Below are 12,312 nucleotides of genomic sequence, written 5' to 3' on the forward strand. Positions count from 1 at the left end.
TGAGCAATGCACGGTATTGTACTGTGGTATCTCTGGTGATTCCTGGGGTCTTCCTCTTTCTATGAAGTGCAGTCACTCGCTCTTATCACCAGTTTTCCTTTGTGCTGGGTCTCCTGTCACTGGGTGTAGTGAGACTCCCTGGCAGTACAGACTCTCCAGCAGATCTCAGGCTTGCATTAGAAATACTGGCAGTGCCCTCACCAGAGATGACCAATGCATCTATATACAGCTGACAGTCACTGCTTCCCACTGGACCTTTGGGCTCGGCTAAAATCCTCCCCCTGCCTTCTTCAATAGCCACCTGAACAACGCATCCCAGACAGTGAGGATCATACTATATAGGCAGGGATCTGAGGGGAGCCTGACAAGAGCAGCTGATGAATGCCCTGTGGCATTACCCAAGGGCTACATAAGGATATTTGGAGGGGCTATCAAGGCTATTAAGTTTCTCTTCATGTTAATCTATGGCAAAAACTGAGCTGCGGTTAGAGACATGGCTAGCTTCAATAAAGGGAGGGGGCTCTATGCCCCCTATAAGACAATAGTACAATCCGATTCCCAGGAACAGATAGGTTTTCTGTCTATTATGTGAACAGTCAGTTCCAGCGGTGGTTAATCATAGTATTATGTTGTATTGAGATACCTGATGCAGGAAGGTTATATGCTTTCCTATTTAATATGTTAAAGGAAAAGGGCTCTGCTGGTCTGCAGAGCTGACGATCTAAGGCTCTATTCACATCACATCTGTAATGCATGTTTACTACATATATCAAACATATAGGCTCAACGGAACTGGACATCATGAATTTACACATGTGGCATATTGACTCCGATTGTAAAAACATACAATATTTATAAAAACAGAGGCTAATTTGTAGAAACAGATATGGGAATAGGACAGCATAAATGGGGAATCATTCTAATATATTACTTTACTGCTATGTTCACATGGCGGAAAGTCGCTTTGGTGTCTACAGAAACAATGATCATGTTCATTCTTTCTATGTACAGTGACCCCTCGACATACGATGGCCCCAACATACGATAATTTCAACATGCGATGGCCTCTCAGAGGCCATCGCATGTTGAAGGCAGCATCAACATACGATGCTTTTGTATGTCGGGGCCATCGCATAAACGGCTATCCGGCAGCGCAGACTGCTTCAGCTGCCACCGGATAGCCGTTTACAGTGCCCCGTGAGCTCCGTTGATGGTCACTCACCTGTCCTCGGGGCTCCGGCGCGTCCTCTTCGGGATCCTCTGCATCGTCTGTGCTCTCAATCGACGTCATCACGTCGCTGCGCACGCCGTCCCGGCATCCAATAGGAGCGGCGTGCGTAGTGACGGCGGCGACAGAGAGCACGGATGCCGGGGAAGAAGAGGCCTTGCCGGAGCGTCGGGGACACCTCGGGGACGCGGCAACAGCGATGGACGGCGACATCCCTGGCAGCGGTGACGGTCCGGAGCGGCGGGGACAGGTGAGTACAACTTTCTCTAACAGTGGTCTACAACCTACGGACCTCCAGATGTTGCAAAACTACAACACCCAGCATGCCCGGACAGCCAACGGCTGTCCGTGCATGCTGGGTGTTGTAGTTTTGACACATCTGGAGGTCCGCAGGTTGTAGGCCACTGTCCTATACTTTACATTGCACGGATCCCTCAACATACGATGGTTTCAACAAACGATGGTCCGTTTGGAACGGATTACCATCGTATGTTGCGGGACCACTGTATTCTGCTCAGAAATGCATTGCCATCTATGGAGCATTTCCGAGCGGTCCTAGTGCTGCTAGCATATTCCGCAAGAAGAATGAACATGTTCTTTCTTCTAGGGGAATGGAATTCAGCGGCGGAATTTCGCCGTGGAATTCCGCAATCGGAATTTACGCAGTGTGAACAGTGCAGAGAAAAATACATTGAAGTCAATGGCAAAGCAGATGTTAATTATTTCCTAGCGGAATTCAAGAGGAATTACTTGAGTAAATTCCTCTGGAATTACTCAGTGTGAAGGCACCCTAAGTGGCCTGCAAAGCTACAACTCCCAGAATGCCCGGACAGCCGAAGGTTGGAGACACACTGTTTAGAAAACACTGATCTACATCATGAAAATGTCCAGGAAGCCCATATGGTGGCACACGGAGTCCCTAAAGTTTAGCATTAGGAACCTGTATACACTCCAGGGGGGAGATTTATCAAAACCTGTGCAGAGAAAAAGTGGAGCAGTTGCCCATAGCAACCAATTAGATTGCTTCTTTGATTTTTAAAAGGCCTCGTTAAAAATTAGAGAAGCGATCTGATTGGTTGCTATGGGCAACTGCTCCACTTTTCCTCTGCACAGGTTTTGATAAATCTCCCCCCATGTGTCATATACCTTATGCCCTATGTATTATGGAATTGTACAACATAGATCTGTAATACAGTTGTGTGCATGAGCCCTTATATAAATAGAAGAGTAACATTTGCCAACTGGTGATATCTGGCACACATGGCGTCACTACCTCAAATACATGACCCTTTGTGATGTTTATACACCAGCAGACTGCTGCGGCCCTTTATGTCATATTTTCTCTCATTAAACTAGAGTGGTGAAAGCTGTCAGCACTGTAAATGAGGGAGGGGATCTCATCAGCCCGAGCGCTGGGGTCATGAATCCACATAATGAGTTGGCAAATAACATGGCAAGGAAAAGGCTGCGCAATGTGAACAAACCTAAATACAGTGGAGCACAGGAAATATTAGGATTTACAAATGCATAAACAGGAATGCAAGTCTGGAAATTAAAGTATAAACAGAGTTGAGTCTTCTTCAGGCAGATAGAAGACAAGGGCGGGTTGTGCGCCAGATTTTTGTCTCATTGCGCTGGAATTCTGTCTGTGCCACAATTCTGTGTCTGTCTGTGCCAGAAATGAAAAACCCGACCAACTCTTAATTTTACTGAGAAAACCCGAAAAGGGGCATGTCTGTTGGGGGGAGGGGGCGTGGTCTCCGAAAAGGGGTGTGTTCCTGACATTTTCACTAAAACCCAACATATTTAGAATGGGTTCACACCACGTTTTTGCAATACAGTTTTTTTTCAGGTTTTTGATAAAAAAAACGGATTCCTCAAAACCTGACTAAACTGTATCAAAATGTGTGTACAAAGTTTTATCTGTACACGGTTGAAAACCATATACGGTTTGAAAAATGATGTCCGGTTGCATCCGTTTTTTAAGAAAAAAAACGCATACGTTTTGAACTTTTCACTCCATTATGAATAAAGTTTCACTTGTTTGATTGAAATTCCAAGAAAAAAAAACTGTGCAAAGTCAAAAACCGCACGGTGAAAACCGGATGGAACCATACACACATACAGTTCTGTACGGTTCCCATTGACTCCCCTGTTAAAAAAAAAACGTATACGGGTCAATACGGTTTTTCACCTGGACCAAAAACTGTGGTAGGCCACGGTTTTCTGTCCAGAAAAAAAAAGTAAAAAACCGTGTGGTGTGAAAAACGGAGACAACCGTATACAATATGGTGCACACGGTTTTGAATGGAAAGTCTATGGCCACGGTTTTCTGTACGGTTGCTTACGTTTTAAAAAAAAAAAAATGTATCCAAACACTGTATAGAAAATTGTGGTGTGAACCCACCCTTACTAAGGTTTCCACATAAAATGTGTTGGATTTGAGCTGAGGAAACCCGACAGATCAGAGCATGTGTAAAAAAAGCAAAATGTAGGGAAAGTGGAAAATGTAGGGAAACCTTAGTAAATACCGTGGAAAATAAATTGTAGGGAATTAAACCCACAAAGAAACCTACACAACACTCTTAGTAAATCAGGGCCAAGATGTCTTCAAAAATAGATAGATAACCGTTTCCCAACCAGGGTGCCTCCAGCTGTTTCAAAACTACAACTCCCAGCATGCCTGGACAGCCTTTGGCTGTCCAGGCATGATGGGAGTTGTAGTTTTGAAACAGCTGGAGGTACCCTGGTTGGTAAACACTGAGATATAGAGTGTCAGTATGTCAGGGTGAGAGCGAGGCTTACACATGTCTCCTGATTCAGCATGTGCTCACATTCTCTGTGTTGATGTGCCAGCCCTGAGCTGCTATTACTAGATCTGGGGGCTGGTCCAAAGTCGTGGGGGAGTTGGGGGTGTGTATACACCGTCTGGATCTGACACAGATGCAGCGCCTCATTGATATGCATCAATTCTTAACCCTTCATATGCTGCTACAGCCTGCCTTGATGTTTCCCAGGACTGAATATGCATTATGGTCTGAAGCCTTTTGCTTGAAGGATTGGGCAATCTGTCAGGCTACGGCTTTTGCCTATAGATCCAGTAGAGAACAAATACAGTGCTCTCTAACTTGCTGTCAGTGAATGTGGACAATCTCTTTTACATTTAGAGACTGATTTTGTAAACAGGCCTAATGCTTTTTACAGTTAAAGGGGTTATCCAGGAAAAAACTTTATATATATATATATATATATATATATATATATATATATATATATATTAGCTGAATACCCGGCGTTGCCCTGTTTTTCCTTCCTAATCCTTGTTGGGGAGGAAAATAAACAAAGGAGGAAGCTTTTGACTTCATATCCCGTCCTCATATATTGTTGACATATCCCAACCCCATATCCTGTCCTCATATCCCGTCCCCATATCCTGTCCTCATATCCTGACCTACTATCCCGTCATCATATCCCATCCTCACTTCTCGTCCTCATATCCCGACCTCCTATCCCGAACTCTTATCCCAACCTCCTATCCCGTCCTCCTATCCTGACCTCCTATCCCATCCTCCTATCCCGACCTCCTATCCCGACCTCCTATCCCGACCTCCTATCCCGACCTCCTATCCCGACCTCCTATCCCGACCTCCTATCCCGACCTCCTATCCTGACCTCTTATTTCGACCTCCTATCTCGACCTCCTATCCCGACCTCCTATCTCGACCTCCTATCCCGACCTCCTATCTCGACCTCCTATCCCGACCTCCTATCCCGACCTCCTATCTCAACCCCCTATCCCATCCTCCTATCTTCACCTCTTATCCCGACCTCCTATCCCGACCTCCTATCTGAACCTTCTATCCTGTCCTCCTATCTCGACCTCCTATCTCGACCTCCTATCCTGTCCTCCTATCCCGACCTCCTATCTCAACCCCCTATCCCATCCTCCTATCTCCACCTCTTGTCCCGACCTCCTATCTGAACCTCCTATCCCGTCCTCCTATCTCGACCTCCTATCCTGACCTTCTCTCTCGACCTCTTATCCCGTCCTCCTATCTCCACATCATATCCGTTCCTCATATCCCGACCTCCTAACTCCACCTCCTATCCCGACTTGTGACCAAGTATTATCAAAATATCTCCAGCCGTTTGGAAGTTATGCAGTAACATATATTTCCCATAGACTTGTATAGGACTTTAAACATAAACCCCGCCCCTGGCAAAAGGGGGTAAGTAAGGGTTAAATCGCCTATCCTATGTTCGTTGTTGACATATAAGTAACATGTGTGCCAAGTTTCATGTTAATATCTTTAGCCGTTTGGAAGTTTTTGTGGAACATACATACACACACACACACGTTGAGTTTTATATATATATATATATATATATATATATAGATATATCAACTGGTTCCAGAAAGTTAAACAGATTTGTAAATTACTTCTATTAAAAAATCTTAATCCTTTCAGTACTTATGAGCTTCTGAAGTTAAGGTTGTTCTTTTCTGTCTAAATGCTCTCTGATGACACCTGTCTCGGGAACCGCCCAGTTTAGAATCAAATCCCCATAGCAAACCTCTTCTAAACTGGGCGGTTCCCGAGACACGTGTCATCAGAGAGCACTTAAACAGAAAAGAACAAACTTGACTTCAGAAGCTCATAAGTACTGAAAAGATTAAGATTTTTTAATAGAAGTAATTTACAAATCTGTTTAACTTTCTGGAGCCAGTTGATATATAAAAAAAAAGTTTTTTCCTGGATAACCCCTTTAAGGGTTTGCTACAGTTGTAACCAGTCTCTAGACCAGTGGTCTTCAACCTGCGGACCTCCAGATGTTGCAAAACTACATACTACATGCTGGGAGTTGTAGTTTTGCAACATCTGGAGGTCGGCAGGTTGAAGACCACTGCTCTTGACAATCCTTATATCAGGTAATAATTCCTGATCCTGATAGTTTGCTATCTGTGCAGATTTAATGTATCAGTCTGAAATTTAGCTCACAGCTTGGCACCACAAAAGCAAACCATTGGCAGTGAGAAGTATTAAATGAAAAAAAAAAAAAAAAATTAAATCAACTGGTGCCAGAAAGTTAAATATAAATATAAATGACTTCTATTTAAAAATCTTAATCCTTCCAGTACTTATCAGCTGTTGTATGCTACAGAGCAAGTTCTTTTCTTTTTGGATTTCCTTCCTGTCTGACCACAGTGCTCTCTGCTGACACATCTGTCCATTTTAGGAACTGTCCAGAGCAGGATAGGTTTGCTATGGGGATTTGCTTGTACTCTGGATAGTTCCTAAAATGGACTGAGGTGTCAGCAGAGAGCACTGTGGTCAGACAGGAAGGAAATCCAAAAAGAAAAGAACTTCCTCTGTTGTATACAGCAGCTGATAAATACTGGAAGGATTAAGATTTTTAAATAGAACTAATTTACAAATCTGTTTAACTTTCTGGAACCAGTTGATTTAAAAAAACTAAATGTTTTCCAGTGGGTACCCCTTTAATGCTCCCTTTATACATATTTATAGACATCAGTGGAACATACATTTTACATGGCGCCATTTGTGGCTTTTTTTTTTATCTAAAGCTGGTTTCACATGAGCTACGTGTTACATGAGTATTTTTACATTCATATTACAGGCCTGACTGCGTATCTGATGACCTGAACTGACAGCTGTCAGGACTAACACTTCATCAGCTCAAAAAAAGGCAAACAAAGTGCTGTGTGGACCCCCCCCCCCCCCCTCACACACCCCTTTCCACATAGTCTATGTACACACCACATTTAAGATATATATGTCGGGAATGTTTCCCAACATATACTTCTGACATATACACTAGACCAGTGGTTCCCAACCTTTTTTTTGCCCAAGTATCCCTTGGCAGCCCATTTCCAAAAATTGTACCCCACATATTGGAAACATGTTTGTAATTAATATAGTTGCAGTTTTTTTGTATGATTTTCTTTACTCCATATCCTCTCCCCAGGCCCCCTGCTCCTGTCCTTATCTCCCCGGGCCCCTGCTCCTGTCCCTATCTCCCCGGGCCCCTGCTCCTGTCCCTATCTCCCCTTGCCCCTGCTCCTGTCCCTATCTCCCCGGGCCCCTGCTCCTGTCCCTATCTCCCCGGGCCCCTGCTCCTGTCCCTATCTCCCCGGGCCCCTGCTCCTGTCCCTATCTCCCCGGGCCCCTGCTCCTGTCCCTATCTCCCCGGGCCCCTGCTCCTGTCCCTATCTCCCCGGGCCCCTGCTCCTGTCCCTATCTCCCCGGGCCCCTGCTCCTGTCCCTATCTCCCCGGGCCCCTGCTCCTGTCCCTATCTCCCCGGGCCCCTGCTCCTGTCCCTATCTCCCCGGGCCCCTGCTCCTGTCCCTATCTCCCCGGGCCCCTGCTCCTGTCCCTATCTCCCCGGGCCCCTGCTCCTCTCCCAAATCCCCAGGCCCCTGCTCCTCTTCTTATATCCCCAGGCCCCTGCTCCTGTCCCTATCTCCCCGGGCCCCTGCTCCTCTCCCAAATCCCCAGGCCCCTGCTCCTCTTCTTATATCCCCAGGCCCCTGCTCCTGTCCCTATCTCCCCGGGCCCCTGCTCCTCTCCCAAATCCCCAGGCCCCTGCTCCTCTCCCAAATCCCCAGGCCCCTGCTCCTCTTCTTATATCCCCAGGCCCCTGCTCCTCTCCCTTCCTCCCCAGGCCCCTTGACCCACAGGTGACATTTTTTCTGATTGGAATCAACTACTTTTCTTGACTATCTGGTATAGAAAAACGCCAATTCTGCCTCATGGCGTTTTTTCGGCCAAAAACGCTGCGACCAGATGTTAGCTGTAAACCAATGAGAAATCGCTAAATTCTTTTTCCACCTGGCGTTTTTCAGTTTGGCGTTTTTTATTTTTTTCATCCTTTTGGCGTTTTTTCACTCTTTTTCAGCTCCTTGGCGGCTTTGCAAAATTGCAGCATGTTGAGCCTATGGTGTTTTTTTCCCTGAAATCGTGGCGTTTTTCTCCCATAGAAGTCTATGGGAGTAAAAAAACGCCATGTGGGTTTTAACTTTGGTGTTTTTTCAAATGGTTTTTATTCTCTTTTGGACTTTAGCGATCCAAAAAAGTGATGAAGATTCCTTTTTTAATAACATTTCATAGTGTACCATAAAAAAATGGTTGCAATCCTTCTGTATGATTAATAGATGTGGCCGCTCTTCTATGGTCCCCTGCACTGACGTATATATACACCTATACATATTTCCTGCAGAGCTGTGATTGGCCAGATGGTTCCAGCCAATCACAGCTCTCTGTGGGAAATATTAATAGGTGTATATATACGTCAGTACAGGGGACCACAGAAGAGCGTCCGGCCGCATCTATAAATCATACAGAAAGATCACAGCGGGTGTCAGGAGTGACATCTGCTGTCCTCTGTCCTTAACTGCAGGTACTACTGCTCCCAACATGGAGCAGAGCGTGCTCCATGATGGGAGTAGTAGTACCTTCAGTTAAGGACAGATCACAGCAGGTGTCACTCTTGACACCTGATGCGATCGTCCTATCTATTGCAGAGATGTAGAGCAGTTTTATCACATCTCTGCTCTATACTCCAGCCAGTGATGTGAATAGAACATCACTCATTCATATTTCCCTCTGAGAGCTGTGATTGGCTGCAACCATCCCGCCAATCACCACACTGGGAGGAAAATATGAATGAGTGATGTTCTATTCACATCACTGGCTGGAGTATAGAGCAGAGATGTGATAGAGCTGCTCCGAATCTCTGCTATATTATGGACGATCGCATCGGGTGTCAGGACTGACACCCGGGACGATATGTCTATTAGTACAGTTACTGCTAATCCCATCATTGAACAGTCTGTTCTATGCTGGGAGTAATAGTACTACCTAAAAAATAAAAATAGAGAAAAAAAGTGAAACACACATACACACTATATTAAAAATTATTTAGTATTAAACGTTCATTATTAAAAATAAAAATGTTCTTAAATAAGTTTTTTCCCATCCCTACTGCATCCTTTTTTTTTTTTTTGTACTCAACACATTCTGAAAAAAAGCCAGAAAAACACCAGACGCAGAAAACTGCACTGGCGTTTTTTCTGGCATTTTTTTTTCTGTGAAAAAAACGCTGGAGAAAAAAAAAAGTGGAATCTTAGCCTGAGGGTATTATGGAATTATCAGAACACAGAATTCCACCGAGATTCAAGCCCCAATGACCTCAATGGGATTTCACCACAGAATTCCGCAAAATATAGACTGATCTTATATTTTTGTGGAAAACGGAATTTCTGATGTGGAATGTCCTTCACGGAAATTCCGCTGTCTGAATGGGACCACAAAATCCCATTGAAATCAATAGGCAGTTAAAGGGGTTATCCAGGAAAAAACTTTTTTTTATATATCAACTGGCTCCAGAAAGTTAAACAGATTTGTAAATTAGAAAAGGCCCGTCGAAGCACTAAATAGTGCGAAACATCGGTGTCGCCTCTCAGTGGTACCCCCCGATAACATCTATGCCTCCCCCCATAATGTACTGATTGTTGTGAGTATGTGCAAATAAATTTGCAGAAGTTGGAAGATTGGTGAGTTGCCGGCTTTTAATTTCTTCTATCAAGTTTGCTACAGATTTGTAAATTACTTCTATTAAAAAATCTTAATCCTTTCAGTACTTATGAGCTTCTGAAGTTAAAGGGGTATTCCAGGCAAAAACTTTTTTTTATATATCAACTGGCTCCGGAAAGTTAAACAGATTTGTAAATTACTTCTATTAAAAATCTTAATCCTTCCAATAGTTATTAGCTTCTGAAGTTTTCTGTCTAACTGCTCATTGATGAATCACGTCCCGGGAGCTGTGCATGATGGGAAAATATCCCCATAGGAACTGCACAGCTCCCGGGACGTGAGTCATCAGAGAGCAGTTAGACAGAAAACAACAACTCAACTTCAGAAGCTAATAACTATTGGAAGGATTAAGATTTTTTTAATCAAAGTAATTTAAAAATCTGTTTAACTTTCCAGAGCCAGTTGATATATTAAAAAAAAGTTTGGGCCTGGAATATCCCTTTAAGGTTGTTCTTTTCTGTCTAAGTGCTCTCTGATGACACGTGTCTTGGGAACCGCCCAGTTTAGAAGAGGTTTGCTTTGGGGGTTTGCTTCTAAACTGGGCGGTTCCCGAGACAGGCGTCATCAAAATTTTTCCTGGATAACCCCTTTATTGACGACACAATTTTCAGTGGAATTATTTTGAAAACTACCACTGCAGTTGTGCAGCAGTCAGAAGTGGATCCTGTAGGAAGGAGTAGTATAAGTCCCTTCTTTAAAATTCACATTTCTTTTGAATATACTTCTGGCTTGGCTCAAAAACTGCATTTTTCCAAAAAAACGCCATAAAAACCAGTGTGGAAACCAGCCTTTTTTCCAAATCAACTGGTTCCAGAAAGTTAAACAGATATGTAAATAACATCTATTAAAAAATCTTAATCCTTTCAGTACTTATCAGCTGCTGTATACTACAGAGGAAGTTGTATAGTTCTTTTTAGTCTGACAACCGTGCTCTCTGATGACACCTCTGTCCATGTCAGGAACTGTCCGGAGCAGGAGAGGTTTGCTATGGGGAGTTGCTTCTACTCCTACAGTTCCTGACATGAACAGAGGTGTCAGCAGAGAGCATTGTGGTCAGACTGCAAAGAACAACTCAACTTCCTATGGAGCATACAGCAGCTGATAAGTACTGGAAGGATTAATATTTTTTAATAGAGGTAATTTACATATTTGTTTAAGTTTCTGGAGCCAGCTGATCAAAAATTTTTTTTTCCACCAGAGTACCCCTTTAAGATTTGTCTCAACAGAACATGCAAGACAAACATGTTAGACTCCTTTACCCAGCAAAACGAACACTACTTTACAAACTCCCTATATGTATTGCCTCACACAGTAATGGTGCCCCTATATAGTACTATGCGACACCCATACTGCCCCTATACAGATGCACTTCCCCACACTGCTCCTATATAGTTGTAGGTTGTTAAAAGAGCTAAGGCAAGATGGCTGCTCGTATAATAATGTACTTAATCTAAATCTGCTAAAAATTAAAACAGCAAATTACAATGATAAAATAGAACCATATTTCAGTTTCTGTCTCTACTGGTGAAAAAAAAATCTAGGTGATACATTCACTTTAAGGAATATATTCTCATGCAAATTACTATCTATTTGTTAGCTAGAGCAGTGTTTCCCAAGTCCTCAAGTACATCCAAAAGGTCAGAATTTGGGTATATCCCATACAGAGAACACTTGTGATGCCTGAGATACTGACCATAATTATATCACCTGTGACAGACTAAGGAAATCCCGAAAACATAACCTGTTAGGGGTACTTGAGGACTGGGCTTAGGAAACACTGAAATAAAGGATTATTATTATTATACCTGTAAACAGCTTGGGTCAGTTCTATTTGGTAAGACTGAGCATCAGAATGGGGAAGAAAGGGAATTTAAACATCACCCCTAGACATCTTATCTCCTTTCCAAACAATGGGGGATAAGATGTCTGATCGTGGGAGTCCCACAGCTGGGACCCCGGTGATCTTTGTGCTGCACCCGGCAATCGATTAGAAAGCTGGGTGCGGGCGGCGGGGGACGTGATGTCATGGCCACGCCCCTTGTCACATCACGCCACGCCCCCAATGCAAGTCTATGGGAGGGGGCGTGGCAACCAAAGACTTGCATTGAGGGGGGGGGTGACGTGACGAGGAGCATAGCTGTAATGTCACAACCCCTTTAAGTGACCCTTTTAAGCTGAGTACCCCTTTAAATGACTTTGAATGTGGCATGTTTGTTGGTGCCAGACGGTCCCTTAACCTACAATGACCTCAGGTTACAATATTTTCAACATACAATGGTCTTTTCTGGACCATTGTAACTTGAAACCAGACTCAGCATACAATACTACAGACAGTCCAGATCTGTGAAACATGTGACTGGCTGTAAGAACTGACCAATCAGAATGGGCATTCACTGGTAAAACCCCTATATTACTGAAGTGCATGCACTGACTGGCTGTCTGGTAGCGCCTTCTACAGTACAGGGAAG

The 12,312-nt window shown here is 43.9% G+C and overlaps 1 protein-coding gene across 4 annotated transcripts in view; it reads right to left on the reverse strand.

The window, feature by feature from the left end:
• Positions 1-12,312, reverse strand: part of GRIP2 (glutamate receptor interacting protein 2) — a 528,084-nt gene that overhangs the window by 428,903 nt on the left and 86,869 nt on the right. The window lies entirely within an intron of this gene.

The sequence above is a fragment of the Hyla sarda genome, chromosome 6, assembly GCF_029499605.1.
Source record: "Hyla sarda isolate aHylSar1 chromosome 6, aHylSar1.hap1, whole genome shotgun sequence".
Classification (NCBI taxonomy): Eukaryota; Metazoa; Chordata; class Amphibia; order Anura; family Hylidae; genus Hyla; species Hyla sarda.